The 17,283-nt window shown below is 39.8% G+C and overlaps 1 protein-coding gene across 2 annotated transcripts in view; it reads left to right on the forward strand.

The window, feature by feature from the left end:
• Positions 1-17,283, forward strand: part of FREM2 (FRAS1 related extracellular matrix 2) — a 140,769-nt gene that overhangs the window by 48,107 nt on the left and 75,379 nt on the right. The window lies entirely within an intron of this gene.

Consider the following 17,283-nt stretch of genomic DNA (forward strand, 5'->3'; position numbering starts at 1 on the left):
ATGTTTTTAATAGTATAATAATAAAAAGAAAAACTTTGCTGAGTGTGCTATTCATCTTTTGTGATACATCTTAATAAGAAAAAGTTCCAATCTGGGCGACCAAACCAATCCTGAAACACACCTCATTTAAATAAAGTCATTTGAACTTCCATCCCATACTTGGTAAAAACTATGAGTATAGTCCCTGACATTTCATAATAGCATTCTTTATATTTCATTCTGGGTATGATTGCTTATAAAAGTCAAGAGGTGGTGCTTAATCACCTCCCTGGAAACACCAGGCTGACTTCTGTCTTTCCTGTGTGGTTTTCACATATTTTGTCCCATCTTAAAAATATTTATGAAGAAACAAAATGTAAATTTTAAAAATACTTCTCATATTTTGCTCCCTTCTTCTCCTCTATTGACCTAAGAAATCTAGGTTGTCATGCTAACCCAGTCACTTTTTTTTTTCTCCAACATATTATAGGTGTAGATCAAAACCAGGAAGCTGATTAGGTCACTGCTGGGGGATTATCCATATTCTTAGAAGAGATTTGGGGGCAAAAATAGGGATTTTCTGCCTGCATGTGTTTGCCTACCTCATTTCTCCATCTTTCTTTGCTGACTCCTCACAAGCTGGCCTCTGTGTCAAATTCACATTCTGGGGTAATGTACCCTTTCTAGTCCTCATAATTCCTCTATATGAAGAATCTGATCCCATTTCTCATGCTCATGATTCCTGTACCACACAAACTAGGGAAGCTTGCCTCACAGTACAGTTGAGATACTCATTATTAGATGGACAAGTGTATTTTTTGTAGAACCCTTATAATTGCATCCATCTCTACTCATCTGTCCTAACTTGGTCTTTAAACCACTTATGTTAACTAGAAGCTCTAACATAGGCTCAGTAACTATGTACTCTTTTTTTCTTCATGTCAGCCTCTCAAGCCTATTTAACTTTTTGGTAAGGCTTATAAACAAGTTCATAAGTAGAGAAACGTATGCACTTAGAAGCTTACCATATGTCTTCAGACTGTTCCCATTGGAAGATGTGTAATGCTGTCTAAGTGTATTGAGCATGATGGGTGATAAAGTTCTGATCCTGACTTTGCCATAACACATAAAAATGTCCACATTCATATTTCCAATAGCCAGATTACTTTTCTAACCAAAACTCTCTCCCTAGCAATGGTAGGAGTGAGGGATGCAGGCTGGCCAGTGGGTGGTGTAAGGAAAATGAAGTGAACCAACCACGTAATCTTATGAATTTACTCCCTGGCAGATTAGCTAAAAGTAATGGTCTAGAGTAGGCAACAATTATTAGAATACATGGTTTCAAATATCTCCACTATGAGAAAAGTATTTGCTGTCAAGAAGGCCCTCATTTATAAAAAAAAAAAAAAAAATCTTGAAAAGATAAAGTTATGCATATTTTAGGCTGAATTAATTAAGAGAAGTTTTTTAACCCCTTACAGTTTTTAGGTAAAGAGGATTAAAAGTGAGGTTAGGAAGAAAGAAGGGAAATTGCAGAGCTGGAGGGCTGGCATGAAAGGAGTAAGAGCTTTAAGTGACAAAGGTGATTGATTCCTCCAGAGAACAAAGGTGCAGAAGAGATACACAGAGACAAACTTCGCCTACCTGGCAGCATTGCCTGGGTCCTTGATGGAGCCAGAGCGGAGTTCCAAACACTGGCTAGGTGTAGCCTTCCAAACTAGTCCAGACATCTTAATTCAGACCTTGATCACAAAGTAGGGCAGTTTGGTCCAGTGCCCTTTGTTCAAATTCACTTAGTCCAGCATCTATAATTTCTACCACGTATTTCCCTGTTTGAGTCCTATCCCTCACCTCTCCTGACCCTCTCATTTTGAGAAAAGAGAAACAAGATAGCCAAAAAGAAAAGAAATGTAAGTGCTCCTCACCACTTCACTCACTTTGTTATCAGTAAGGTACTAAAAGATACTTACAAGGTTTTCAACTCTTAAGAAAGCACCCTGAGAGTCTTCTATATTCCTAAAAGATAGTTTTCCCATTATTATTCTTTAAAAGGTACTCATGATCTGGTTTTCTGTTTGTGTGCATTTTCTCTTGTAAAGATTTTCAGTTTCAGTTTCTTGAATATATGTATGTATACGTTGGTATATATACTCTTCTATATATATATATATATACCCCAATAGTGGAGTTAATTAACAATTTGCATTTGCATTTCCTTCTTCAATGGATAAGAGATATTTTCCAGTAGAGCTGGCTAATATCATTAACAGCAGTCAGTTGAGATGTGAATCAGTGACTCAAAGATGTTTTTCTGCTTCCTTCTAAAATTGATGAGTACAGAGCTGCTGTATTTATTCATATTCTCATGGGAAGCAGTCACTGATCAGGGTGAGGAAGAAGTACAGACTAGGGAACAATGTGCTTTCAGATGTTTAAAAATCTGTTTATCAGCCTTAAAGTCTTTGTTGCAGCATTATCCTCTTTCCAAAACCCAGCTAAGTCCGTCCTTCCCGTGCCTGTTGTTTTAATAGCTTCAGAAGCATTCTTCTTAGTAAGCCTTTAAATCCCTTATCAGAGTTGGGCAGAGCATAGGGTTCAAATATCCACAGGGAGTAAGATCCAACTGCAAATGGGAGGCTGGCGTGGCTCTTTGTACGTTGTTGGTGATTTTAGCTGTATTTTTTTGGAACTGGCCAAAATCCTAATCTTTGTCTCTTCTGACATCTGAGCCCGCATTTGACTAATTAAAAAACAGAGTTGAGGCATTATAGTGTTAAGCCACAAAAATGGCAAAGCATGTGTCTCGAACAATAAATGTGGCCTCTAGGGAACAAGTATACCAGTAATCAGTCGTATTTATTTGAACTTAGTTTCTTTTTCTTGGCATTCTACAAGCTAACGCATTTACTTTTCCATTCGGATTAGGAAATGGAAGTGCCTTGAACAACCAGAATGTATATAGCTGATAGAAGGAAATCCCTTAATTTTGTTGGTTTTTGCTCCTCAAGATTATGAAGTACAATTCCAACTTTTGGTGTCAAATGTGAACAATTGAAAATTATGTTACTTGGATGTGATTGACACTACACAAGGCTCTCTGCTCATGTCTAGATTTTAAATGCTTTATACTTGAAGCCAACTTATCCCAAAGTACATTCTATAGAACAGACTCTCACAGGATAGCTTCAGGAATGGGTTCCCTGGTGAAATGAGATTGAGAAATGCAACACACTCTATCCCTTCCTTGTATATGCTCAGTGACATTCGTATATTAAAGGCCCTAAGAATTGCAGCAGTGAAGAATTCTGTTTACATAGCTTAATCCCAGGATATTTCTCTCCTAGTTGACTCAGGGTGATTTTTTTTAAACACAATACCTATTAACAGACAGGAAAAATAAGGTTTGAATAAACGTATTCAGGGAAATGCTTCTCTAATTTGTTCAGTGGAAGACCATTAAAGGACTGTGTATTCTATACTTTTGGAAAAGGTTTTGGAAAGTATTCTCATTCTTTGTAAAAGCAAAAGAAAGGGGCTGTGTATGTGCGCACGTGTATGTGCCAGCACACGTGCACTTGAATAGGTAGTATTTCTCCTTTCAACTACAAAAAAAGCATGGAAAGCTGGATGACCCGTGTCCAGGTTTGTCCTCAAATGACCAGCTCACACTCCTAAAATGACCTTAGGAAGCCCTTCTACTTCGTACTCTCAACTCTCAGGCGTTCTGGTGAAGCCTAATCTCCTGAAAACCTCTAGGAGGGAAATCCTTGCCCACGTATTTGATTTCATACTAAAATCCAAGTCATGCATACACTGTCCCTTTGGCATAGTTTGTGCATTTCTCAGGATCCTCACTCCTAACTTCCCTGAAGATTAGCCATAAATTTTGACTGTGTAGGAAAACTAGCGGCTCAACCACTTCCTGCAACAAGAGAATAAACTCTTTGTACTGGAAACTTTCCACATCAGTGATGGTTTTGAAAGTCTCTGCGTATTTATGTAAAAAGAAAAGGCAGGTTTATCATTTGACCACATGTATTATCAGTTCATAAGAAAACATGGAATTTATGGAGAAAAGGCAAATAATATGTTTATGTTAGGTTATATATGTTGATGTGTCAGAATACAGTAAGTTTTAGATGATTGACATTTGGGATCAGATAATTCTAATTCTTTATGCACAGTCAAATCTTGACTGTCCTGTACATTGTAGGGTCCCTAGCCTCCCTGGCCTCTACCCGCTAGACACCAGTAACATTCCCCTCTCTCTCCCCCATTGTGACAACCAACAATGTCTCCCAACATTGACAAATGTCTCCACAAAGGCAAAATCGTTAACCCTCTGCCCACCGCGGGGAACTACCCATTTAGACTAGGTTATGAGCTGCAAAGTCAATGTATGGCTTTCCAAGTGTGCCTCTAAAGAGTTTTCTGCAACCCATGAATCCTTTGCAGTAATCATTGTCTCAAGTCTTCAGAATATTCAAATCATGCCACCAGCATTGCATATTAACCAAGTGAAGAAAAATGTGGTTTATCTTGGCCTGAAGGCGAATTTTGTCATACTGAGTCACATTTTATTTTAAGCTGAGAAAGATGGGAGTCAGAGAGAGAAACTTACCTGTGGCAGTTTTGGCAAAAGTTTGTTTTCAGTCTGCCAGTTCAAGTATTCATGATATTGACTGTTTATGGTGGGCATTTTGGTTAGCCATTTTATTTATTCTTGGGTAAATTTTAATATCCTAACTATTCCTATTTTATTGTGGACAAAACTTTTATTTTCTTATAGCAATATTCATAGACTCATTTGTCTATGAATATTGCTATATTCACAGTAATATTCCACAGCCAGTGGAAGACTCATTTATCTTCCACTGGCAAAAACCTAATTTGAGGAATTCCCTGGCAGACCAGTGGTTAGGGCTCCTGGTCTCATCGCGAGGGCCCCCGGGTTCCATCCCTCGTCGGGGAACTAACGTTCCACAAGCCGGCAGCAGCCAAAAATAAATAAATAAATAAATAACATTATTTTTAAAAAAAGAAAACTAATTTGGGGGGTACTTGTGAATGATACCTTTGATTCCTAATCCAACTTTATTCTAACGAGTCCTTGAATAATTCTACCAAACTAATATTTCTTAAAGTAGAATTCACATTCTTTCTCTACCCCAAATTTCGTCCATCCACCCCCTGACTACGGCCCCAGCTTATCTCCTCCTTCTCCGCTGTGCTTCCGCAAACCCTGCAGAGCTTGACTATTCTACTGATGAGCACACCAAGCCGTCCTCCTGCACCTGTTTTCCTGTGATTTCTTCCCCTCCGAGTGGCACCGTCCTTCCTCCCCCGCCCCGTGGCACCTCTTGTGTCAAGACTTCTATGGTCCCAGTTGAATATCCTCCCGTCCCTCCTCTGAGCCCCAGGTACTGTAGGTTCACCCTTTCACGTTACATGTTGCATTATAAGTGACATATGATTTTTGGTTTACCCTCCTTGCTAGAGTCTGTCTTACAGAAGGGACTATACGTGAACCATTCTTATTCTTTATAACACATGTGTTTGCACAGAGCTCTGTTTAAACAAACACGTTGCTGTATGTTGTCTAAATTATTTCCCTGCAAGTTCTGGTGCCCTAAGACCATACCAACTTGCCTTTATACTTATTGTGTCTTTTTTCTTTCTCTTTTGGCAGCTATATATGACAGTAAAATCACCAAGAGCGGCTGTATTTGTAGCTCTGGCATAATTTTAAGGGGATCAGAGCAGTCACCAAAGAGTCTGACTAATTAAATAATGCACAAGTTGAGCACAAAAGCTAGCTTTGAGAAACTAATCTGAAATAAATGAAAGGAAAATGTGAGAACAAACATGACACTGATGGTATTCTACCCCGTTGTCGTTCTCTCTCCCCTCCCCCTCTCTCCCTTTCTCTTTCCTTCCCTCCTCCTTCCGTCCTTCCTTGCTTCCCTCTCTCCTACCTTCCCTGACAGACATCAATGACAAGGCTTTTTTAGTTTGTCACGGGAGCGATAGCCAGGTAACCAGATGTGATATGATTCCACAAATTTCTTTTTAATTTTAAATCTGAAAATCTAAAATTTCCAAATCTTGATTTTACTTCTGAGAACAAATACACCTAAGAACATGTTACTGACTCAGACTTGAAAACAGTGACATCAGATTGACCTAAAACTTGAAACTAGCACTAACATCCTAAGTCACAATTCACTCACAGTATTTTAATTATGGAATGGCTTTTGTGCTGCCATACCACTGATCCCTCCATCCTAGCCATCAAATTTAAATTGTGGTAAAAATGTAAACAAGTTAGGTTAAAGAAGGTTCCTTTGTTTAACAGCCAGATTAAGGCACTTCTGGATGTTCCCCCCACCCTTTTATGTATTTGTCTCAAGGTGGATATAACATATTTTCAAAAGATAATCCAAAATAGAGCTCAAACTATAATCCTTGTTAATTGTAATGGTTACGTCTTCTAGTAATGTGCATGGCGCTTTTATACAAATAGGAAGCAACCTCCCTTCACAGGGAATTAACTAAATGGTGCTAAACTGGTTACTCGGAGAGGTACAGGAGAAGGAACCATTGCTTTCATTTCCCTGCAGAGTCTCCTTGGGGTGAGGGGAGATGTCTGGCGCCACAAAAAGAATTAGGCTCTGGTTTGAACAGAAACCTGAAGGCTATTAAGTTTATTTTAAGAATGTGTTGCCAGGGATCTAATAAATTTATATGTTGCCTCAGGCAGTGCATGCATGAAATCTTGCTGCACCAGGTGTTTTGGTTTGCATTTTTTCCTTTCCCCAGAGGCAGGAGAGGGTGTGGTTCTTCTTGACAGACTTAACTCACTTTTGATAAAGTAGTTATTGTTTCTATGAAAGTATGGCAGTTTTAAAATTTTACTCCTATTTGTAAATGGGGGGATATGATAGAAAATTATTTGGGGGCTGCTTTACAAAGAAATGGTAAGTCCTCCCACATTTATTTATATATATTATATATATGTATTATAATTTCATTATATGTATTATATGTATGTATATGTATTATGTATTATAATTTCATATCACTTTAAACACAATTTTTATGATCTTATGCTTAAGCACAGTACTTGAGATCACAGTCTGTTAAATGGAAAGACCAGCTTAGGAGTGAAAACCCCTGGGGATTTATTTCTCTTCTGCAAATAGCTGCTTTGTAATCTTATTCAAATCACAGCCTTTCTGGATCTTGGGAAAATGGAGCAGGGAGAAAAGATGCAATCTAGAGTTCGTTCTTGCTCTAAAATGCTTGGAGTTTATACTTGTCTTGTTCAGCAGATAATTATTTCTTGAATTAGTTGGTGTTCTTGTTTAAAATACAGAATCCCACTTTCATTTTCAGAAAAGAGTTTCCTTAGTTACTCATATTACTGCATTAAAATGACTGCGCTAGCTTTTAATTTAGACTGCACGTGATCCTCTCGGAACACGCATGTTGTAAATGAGAGTTCACCTTGAAATTATACGTTTGCGTTGTCCTTTGTCTTCTGTAGAGGTACGTCTGAATTCCTTATCCTAGGCATGCATACCAACAGTGAACACATTCATTTCACCGGGTTTAAACTCCTAATTAAGAAAGCAAAGTATTGCACAATTAAATCAGGTTTGTTTAAGGAAATATTTTTAAGCCCTGAGTTAGGAGATATAAACTCATGGTTCTCCCCTTATTTTTTTAAATTTTTTACAGGGGCTGCAAACAAGCACATTCCTTTTTTTGCTAGGGATGGAGTTGGGGGAAGGGACCATGCTTAGAGAATTGTGGAGGATCCCTGCAGGCTGGGGCTTGCCGACTCTGACCCAGCTGTGGCCTTGATGGAGCACATCATTCAGCCTGGAAGAAGCGTTTTCCTCCCAGTGTCCCTTGCTTTTGGCTATGGCCCCAAATTCATTCAAAAAATAAGAGGGTCGTACCCTTAACTTAGGTTAATTTTTCTGATTCAGTCTCAACTACTTCAAAACTGACCTTCATATCCCTTTTTTCCCACTTAATTCTTACCATTTGTCAGCCTTGCTGTGAGGGCTTGCTGACGGTAGAGAGAAACACACTCAGATCATCAGTTTTGCTTCTATCCAATGGCGCTCATTTAGAAATTAAGTTAAAGCAAATTAAAATTAAGTTAGTGTCACCTGTAAATAGAATATTGACCTAAAGGAAGGAATCTGATTACTCAGAAGAAGTGTAAAAACAATATTAGCAGGTTGAATTTGAACCCTAAGTCGATCACATACTATATCTATAGAATTTAAAGTGAGTAATTTAACCTGACACTTAACGTCATCCATAGAATGTGGAGATGCCTAACCTGCAGGGCTACTGTGAGATGCATTGAGATAACATACAAGACATCAAAATCACCCTGACCATGGCCCCCACTGTGTCCAGTCCTCCTCTCCAAGCATATTCAGGGTCCCCAAGGCTGAACTGACATTCAGCCAGTTTACACCTGCACTCAGGTGAGTTTTAGTTCTTTTGAGCCATTGCCTTTTATGATTGGTCGGTGCCTGTATTGTGCCAATCTTGTTGGTCAAAGGCCATGCTTCTGCCCACGACAAGGTGTTCTCTGCACTCAGCCCAGGGCCACTACCACTCTGCCAGGAATACCAGTTGCCATGTTCAGCCCCCCAATAACAGGGACCTGCCTATGGCCCCAAGGCCCCCAAAGAGTGCGTGCCAGAGCTGTGGGGTGATCTTTTCTGTTCTATTGAAGGGAAAGGATGTTTAACAGAGTGCTGCTTGGAACCTGGTATAAAAAATAGATTAATTAAGCATCTCTTTAAATTTCCAGTTATGGTTTTCTCTCTTCTGGGACCCATTCATCCAGGAACCTGGGCTCTAGTTAGAGATGAGTTAATACCCTCTTACTGCACTCTGAACCCCTACTTTGCGCTGATGTTTAAGACTTTGTACAGAGGCTACAATATTGTGCCTGACACATCCATTTTTATAACCATGAGTTCTCTGTTTAGAGGCTCCTCAGAGTCCAAGAAAATCAGTTTCCGTAGGGTCTGTTACTCCAGTTTTCCAAACAAGCAGAAAAAGGCATGAATCCCCATTCTTGGCTGTTGCTTAAACTGAGATTCTAGAACAGACTATCCTAAGATTCTCTAGGATTAGGAGTTATTCTGCATCAGAATTCATTCCATGTGTATTATTTTCTAAGAGGTTAAAGATAACCCTGTAAGTTACCTAAATTCTCATAATATTTCCAAATTACAACCGGTAGCCATGCAGGGGAACCCGTCCACCCTTTACCCGTGAGCCGTGACTGTGTCTGAAGCCTAGTGCTATACTGACCAGGGACGGATCTTGGAGGGAGGCCAGGGCTGCTGGTCCGAGAATGCAGTAAGGATTCATTTCAGCTCACACTCCTGGGCATGAGCCAGGGGAAGGATTGATTAAAGGAAGGCCAAGTGTGTGTGGAGGAAGAACACTTCCACTCCCCGCACCCCACTGTGCCCTGTCCCAAAAGACTAACCTCTTGTGATTTGTATTGAGTAGACACAATTGATTCTTGTTCCTCGTAGTAATGTTCTATAAAAATCACTGTGAATACTAAATGATAGCTCCCAGGGGAAATACAGAGGTATATTCCCTGCAAACCTCTGGTCATACATTTCATCAACCGATCAATACACAACCTTGTTTTCCGTGTGTTTCTGTTCAAAGACACCTTATTTGATATATATGTGGTTGATCCATTAACATTGAACTCGTGGTCATCAGACTGTAACTCGTGCCTGAATGACGCTTATGGAACATGTGTATTTTCCCCGTAAGGGCACACCGCACCCTTCTTGTGCTCAGGAACACTGGACAGCACTTCAGCACTATGATTGGGCGCTATTTAAATAGAGAAATCACCAACAAAAAGCACAAAACTGTGGCACTAAACGGACGGTGAAAAGGACACTTGTTTACAGTAAGAGAGCTGAAACAAGAACACTGAGAGTCAGATGATGCACATTTTTCAAAACTGCTCTGCAAGTGTCCAGCAAGCCCACAAAATAAATGTTATCGAGTGGATGAATTCTTAAATATGGAATCCCAGAATAATTAGAATTGTCTGTGTATTAACCTCTTGTATAGTAGATGACTGGGAATTCAAGTCTTTGGAACCTCGTGTATGAATACCCATTATTTACACATTACGGGTATATGTGTGATCAAACCATGTTCCTAAGGAATGAAACTACACGTATTAAAGCAGATTGTGACGCTCTTACTTCTAGATGAACATTGGTATATTTGTCAGCCCCATCTCCACCTCCGCATCACACGGTAACTTCTTTACAGCCTACCAAAGAATAGAGGGTAGAGTGGAAACTAATCCATGCTTGAGCTCAATTCTATGTAACTTGTATGACAACGGCCAAGATATCACAGCTCCATGTCTGCTTTTTTATTAGGAAGGGTGTGCTTATAAGTGCCTTGCGTGAGAATAGCCTAAAAGACCTCTACATGAGTGTGTATATCCATAGAGGTCAATGTGTGTTGTGCCTATTTCTCTCCACCTCTGAGTCTTTGTCATGCTACTTGTCTTTCTATACATTTCTATGTATATTCTTTACATGTCTTTGTGGATCTGACCCCCTGTGCTATGCTGCCGCTTTTTCAGAATGTGTATAGCAGTGGGAATGGCGTGGGTAGGTGTGTACAAAATGGAGGAAGAAAATAATATCCCAATTATCGAAAGTTGTATTGCAGCAATTTTGGAAAAGATTATTGGACTAAATCCTTGGAGTTACTAAATAGTCAGCAAAATTATAAAATCTCTTGACAATTTTTCTGGGTCTGTCTGCCAGTTCTTCTGGAGTTCCGTAGGTCATACTAAGGCACAGCTGCCCTCAGATCAAGACTCTTCATCTCTGGGTGTCTGGGTCAGGATTAGCACCACTACCACCCCTTCCCAGGGCAGATTTTGAATGCATCTTGACCACTCTCTCTTTGTCTTTAATATCCAATTACTTAAATAGGAAACGGAGAAGGAAATAAATATTGAGTAAATGTCCTGAGCTCCTATCAAATTCTTTGAAGTTCCCTTTCTACTGGATTTCTTATCTCTGTTCTTATACTTAATCTTCCAGGAACACTTCCCCTCCCCCCGCCCCCATCCAGCTTTTTAAAATAGCTGTATACTTGATTTCCAGGTCAGCTTCCAGGCTGAACTTCAGGCAAATGGAATTGTAGCAAGCTAGAAAATCTTAGCAGGTTGGAAAAATATTACCAACGGATCATTTTCTATTGGTAGCTAACTTTTCTTCAAGAAAAAAAAAATTGTCAAAGCTAAACGGACACCCAGAAATGATCCTTATTTAAGCACAAGTCAAAGTCGTGACACTAGTTTCGTATTGAAAAAAGTATGCTCTGTCTTTACAGAAATCAGGCAGCTCTAAGTTCCTAGGGAGGGCTAATTGAAGCTTGTGACTCTTTGTTATTCTAAAAAAAACTTGTGTTCCCATTGAAAAAGAAGATGAAGATGACTAAAGACCAGCTGGAAAAGTTCAAATGAGGTCTTTTCATCAAAACCTTAATGGCTGTGGTGTCAGGGTTTGGGGACAAAGCATTTGGGAGTGTAGTTATCAGCTGTCAAGCACCTGTTGTATGGATTTATGACAAAAGTTACAGACTTTAATTTGTTTCCAGTAAGACGTTGAGACTAGCTCCTTGAGCATCATAGATGACAGAATCTATTTTAGAAAAGCAAAGAATCACATTGAAGTGAAACTTTGCTGGTTTTTTTTTTTTTTTTAATTTAATTTATTTATTTATTTATGGCTGCATGGGTCTTCGTTTCTGTGCGAGGGCTTTCTCTAGTTGCGGCGAGCGGGGGCCACTCTTCATCGCGGTGCGTGGGCCTCTCATTATCTCGGCCTCTCTTGTTGCAGAGCACAGGCTCCAGACGCGCAGGCTCAGTAATTGTGGCTCACGGGCCCAGTTGCTCCGTGGCATGTGGGATCTTCCCAGACCAGGGCTCGAACCCGTGTCCCCTGCATTGGCAGGCAGATTCTCAACCACTGCGCCACCAGGGAAGCCCGTTTGCTGGTTTTTTAAGTTGTTTAACTTCATCAGAAGTTTCACATTCAGTAAGCTGTGGCTATTGTTATTAAAAGTGTCAACAATGATTATTCCCACTTTGAGGTTTTAGAGGAATTTACTTGGTAGGTAATTAATGAATAAATAACATGTCTTTCCATTCTTTAGATAAAATATGGAGTTCCATTGTGCAAGGCAATTTTAATAATGAGAGTTACAATAAACTTCAGCTTAGTTCCTCAGATCCTTATATCACTCCTGCATAATATAAGTAGTGCCTAAGATTTTACAAATTCTGAAATGCAATATGATTTGCGTATGTAGAACTCAGAAGAGTTAAGTAGTATTTAATTCTATTCAGAGTTAAGCTTTATACATTTAACTTTGTAGTCTCTAGCAAAATATCTACTTAAAAATCCCCGATGTAGAGTGAATGCTGAACCTTTAAAACAATTGCCAGGAGCATGTCACTGTCTTGCAAAGCAAAGTTTCTCAGTATTGTTTTTGAATTTTATTTCAAATAAAATCTGAAAGTGGTCGACATATAAAATCCTTGGCAAACTTGTTCAGCTGTGTGTCACTTGAAACCCCTGATTAACCAGTAACCGGGCACCCTCCTCCTTCCAGAACATAAGCATCAACCGGAAGATAAGTTTTATAATTTATAATCTGTAAGTAGAGATGAAATTAGCTATCCTTAAGACCATCTTCATAATGGAATGGAAGGGTTAAACAGACCTTTTGTCATCAATAACCCCTGGAGGCATGATCTAGACAAACACAAATTCCAATAATTCACATTCATAGGTAATCATTTAAAATCTTTACACAGTGTTCATAGAAGTATGCAAGACATTTTAGAAAGAGTGTCATTAAAAATAATTTTCGGGCTTCCCTGGTGGCACAGTGGTTAAGAATCCACCTGCCAATGCAGGGGACACGGGTTCGAGCCCTGGTCTAGGAAGATCCCACATGCCACAGAGCAACTAAGCCCGTGCGCCACAACTACTGAGCCTGCGAGCTACAGCTACTGAAGCCCGCGCGCCTGGAGCCCGTGCTCCGCAACAAGAGAAGCCACCGCAATGAGAAGCCTGTGCATCGCAGTGAAGGGTAGCCCCGGCTCGCCGCAACTAGAGAAAGCTCACGCAGCAGCGAAGACCCAGTGCAGCCAAAAATAAATTAATTAATTAATTTTTAAAAAAAATTTTATTTAGGGAATTCCCTGGCGGTCCAGTGGCTAGGACTCAGTACTCTCACTTCCAGGGCCCAAATTCGATCCCTGGTCTGGGAACTAAGATCCCACAAGCCATGCAGCGCGGCCAAAAAATTTTTTTAATTTAAAAATTAAAGAAATTAAAAGTTAAAATTAAAAAAAATAATTTTATTAAGAGAAAACGACTCAGTGCTAAAAGGGATATGTTACATTTATATAGGATATTTATATTGCCCATTAAATGAAGCACTACTGAACTTCTTTCAACCAAGACATTAGAGTGTCTAATTCATTAAATTGGCATTTTTCTAACAGTAAGCAAAATGAACTCCCTGCCCTCCTGGATCATGAGTTACAATGGGAGGAGACAGAGTGAACAAACAAAAAAGAAAGCATAAATGGGATATGAGGTTATGGAAAGCACTGGAGGGAAAAATTACCTAGAATAAAGGAGCTAGAGACTTCTGGGGTTTCCACTGGTGTTTGCTGTGTCATATTAAGTGTCAAGGAAAGGCCTCATTGACTCAAGATTCTTAACACATGCAATATTTAGAAAAAGGGTAATATCAAATCTTAAAATTAGCTAAAAATTGTTAAAGAAATAGAGAAATGGTATGCTTAGTGATCTCATTCTTAGATATAGGGGAAAGAAATAGGAAGAAAGTATACAGAATTATAATAAAATTCATTTGTTAAACACAAGAGTTACCAAATAAGTCAGAGGTTATTAATCACAAGTCAAGTAAAACTGTAGTATGTGCTTTGTTTTTGTAAGCTGAGAACTGTTATGAAATAAGGAATAAAATAGGAGTCACAAAGTAGCCATTTTATTACCAAAAATCATACTTATCCGTAGGCTTTTTAGTCAAGGAAGAAGTCTTTAGATCTCATTGTGTTCCAGGCACTACGTTCGATTTGGACGCTGGAAGGATGAACTTGACCAGTACTTGTCCTGGGGAAGGGCGCTCAGGCAGTTAGTGGCAGAATACACATGAAGATAAAAGAATTACAATTACTCTGATTGGAGATACAGAAGAAGTATACACTGCATGATAAGCCAGGCTTCCTGAGCTTTAGGTGAGCTGGACCTAAACAAATTGCAAGGAGGAGTAGGAAGCTAAAGATACTCTGGGCAGAAGACTTCCCACATGCTTTTGCATGTGGGAAGAACACAGTGAGAAGCTAGATATGAGCAGCTGTTTCTCTCCGTGGAGAAGTGATGGGATGTGAAGCTGTAGGTATTTGGGTGGACAGGAGTGGCTTGGTATAGCATGACAAGAAGTTTGGAATAAAATCTAGGACCTGATGGAGCCACAGTCTAATTGAGAGAGAAGAGTGGCATAAGGTTGTTTTCAAGTAATGATTAGTTGAGAAATCAGAAAGGTTTTATGTATTACCTTAATTGATTAAATGTTATTCTATTCTTGTTGTTTGTCTATGACTTTCTAGAGGAAATGTTCCCAGTAATAGAACATAAACACAATAATGTAAAAAAGTATTTTTAAAGACAGTAAGACCAAGTGCTGGCAATGGTAAAAGAATGCATGCCAGGGCTTCCCTGGTGGCACAGTGGTTGAGAGTCTGCCTGCCAATGCAGGGGACACGGGTTCGAGCCCTAATCTGGGAAGATCCCACATGCCGCGGAGCAACTAGGCCCGTGAGCCACAACTACTGAGCCTGCGCATCTGGAGCCTGTGCTCCACAACAAGAGAGGCCGCGATGGTGAGAGGCCCGCGCACCGCGATTAAGAGTGGCCCCGGCTCGCCGCAACTAGAGAAAGCCCTCGCACAGAAACGAAGACCCAACACAGCCAAAAATAAATAAATAAATTAATTAATTAATTAAATATAAAAAAAAAAATCAATGACATTAAAAACAAAAAAGCAATAGATAAAATCAATAAAATGAAAGCTGATTCTTAAAAAAAAAAAAAATGCATGCCAGTCTCAATCTCTGACAAAAATGAGTGCAATTAGTAAATGTGTACAATGAAACAATATGAGAGGATATCTGCTAAAGCACAAAACTGCACAAAATAATCAATAGGTGAAAAACTGCAGAGTCACAGAGATGAGAGGGCTGGGGTCGCTGCAGGAGGCTTCATGAAGGGGGTGGTAAAGGGAGCCTTTGAGGAGTAGAAGGTGCAAGCAGAAGAATGATGGGGGTTATCCCTGTAGGCAAAAGGACAGAAGTAACAGAAAGAGTGACGGTGGCAAATCCATGCAGCAGCAAGGCTCTTGGATGGACCTCAGAGTGAGCAGATTAGAGACAATGGGAAGAAGACAGGGCAGGGCAGGTGAAACCAGAAATCTGCAAAGATAGCCTGATGGCTTGATGTGTGCAGCAGCTGTAGGGAGACGGGGCAAAGGAGGACTGAGTGCAGATGGGCTTAAGGCAGGTTAGTAGTCGGGCAGTGGGTGTGCAGGGTGGACTTCAGCATGCGTGGGGTGAGCTGGGGGAGCAAGCTAACTTTTGTTGAAGGATGCTACGTATGTACCACACTGTACTGCATGGATATATGGGTTATCTCACTTGATCCTCACAGCAGACACTGGCATTAATTAATATGACCCTCATTTCATTCTCCAGATGAGGAAACAGAGGTCTAGGGAAGAAACTTGCTCAAAGTCAGACAGCACATAAGAATGAAGTGGGCTATGGACTCCAGTTCTGGGGAGCCCCCAGCCCGTGGCCCCTCCTCTCCAGAACAGTACCCAGTGTCTAAGACATGGCAGGCATAATAAGTTCTTTTTTTTTTTTTTTTTTTAGTGGGTCTTTTTTTTTTTCTCTTCTTTTTTTTTTTTTTAATTAATTAATTAATTTTTTTAATGGCTGTGTTGGGTCTTCGTTTCTGTGCGAGGGCTGTCTCTAGCTGCGGCGAGTGGGGGCCACCCTTCATCACGGTGCGCGGGCCTCTCACTATCGCGGCCTCTCTTGTTGTGGAGCACAGGTTCCAGACGCGCAGGCTCAGTAATTGTGGCTCACGGGCCCAGTTGCTCCGTGGCATGCGGGATCTTCCCAGACCAGGGCTCGAACCCGTGTCCCCTGCATTGGCAGGCAGATTCTCAACCACTGCGCCACCAGGGAAGCCCCATAATAAGTTCTTAAGGACAAAATGTGGAATGAACTTCCTGTTCTCCAATCTATTTATATCTTAGATTTTTAAAATTAACGAAAAATTGACAGGTCCATAATCCCATCAATTTAAAACACCAAGCAGCTCCATATTTGTAATGTTTCATGTTACTACGTCACTGCATGCACAGTATCAATACCATTTGTTTCTGTATTTTGTGTTTTAAGTATTTCAACAAAAAATTCTTTTTTTTTTGTTTAATGACTGAATCGTATTTCATTGATTTGATGTACCATAAATAAACTCTAAGATTTTTGGTTTGAGGGCTATTATAGAAAATATTGCAATGAATAGTCCCTTACAAATAGATTTTTGCTTCTCGCACAGAAGGACTTACAAGATCAAATGGTATGAACATCTTTCTGTCTCTTGCACACATTGCCATGTAGCTGTCTAAATGGCTCGGTGCTAATTTACAATTTAAACAGCAATAAATTAGAAAACCAATTTCCCTAAATAATCTTGGCTGTTCTGGGTATTCTTTTTAATCTTTAGTACATGTCAATTCATAACTCAAAGACACTGCAATTTTTTTTTTTAATTTCTAGCAAAGATGAACATTTTTTTCATGTGTTTGTTAATTATGTTTTCTTTCCCACGTGCGGATTTTTTGCTCTCAATCTGTTAAAGCCTTGATGTTTTCCTGTCTCATTTCTTTTTCTCTAGTGTAGCCCTGTATGAACTCAGAAGAGAAGAAACTGGAATTAAAATTGTGCCTCTAGCTGTGTTTATTATTTGGGCTTTTTTCCACCCTTTTACAGAAAGACTTAGAAATTATCGATGCCTTTGTGTATAAACCTCACCTTACTCTGAAATAATTGGTGTAGATCAAAGGAAGTAGAGGGATACATGCATAGTGATCAGCTGA

The sequence above is a fragment of the Balaenoptera musculus genome, chromosome 18, assembly GCF_009873245.2.
Source record: "Balaenoptera musculus isolate JJ_BM4_2016_0621 chromosome 18, mBalMus1.pri.v3, whole genome shotgun sequence".
Taxonomy (NCBI): Eukaryota; Metazoa; Chordata; class Mammalia; order Artiodactyla; family Balaenopteridae; genus Balaenoptera; species Balaenoptera musculus.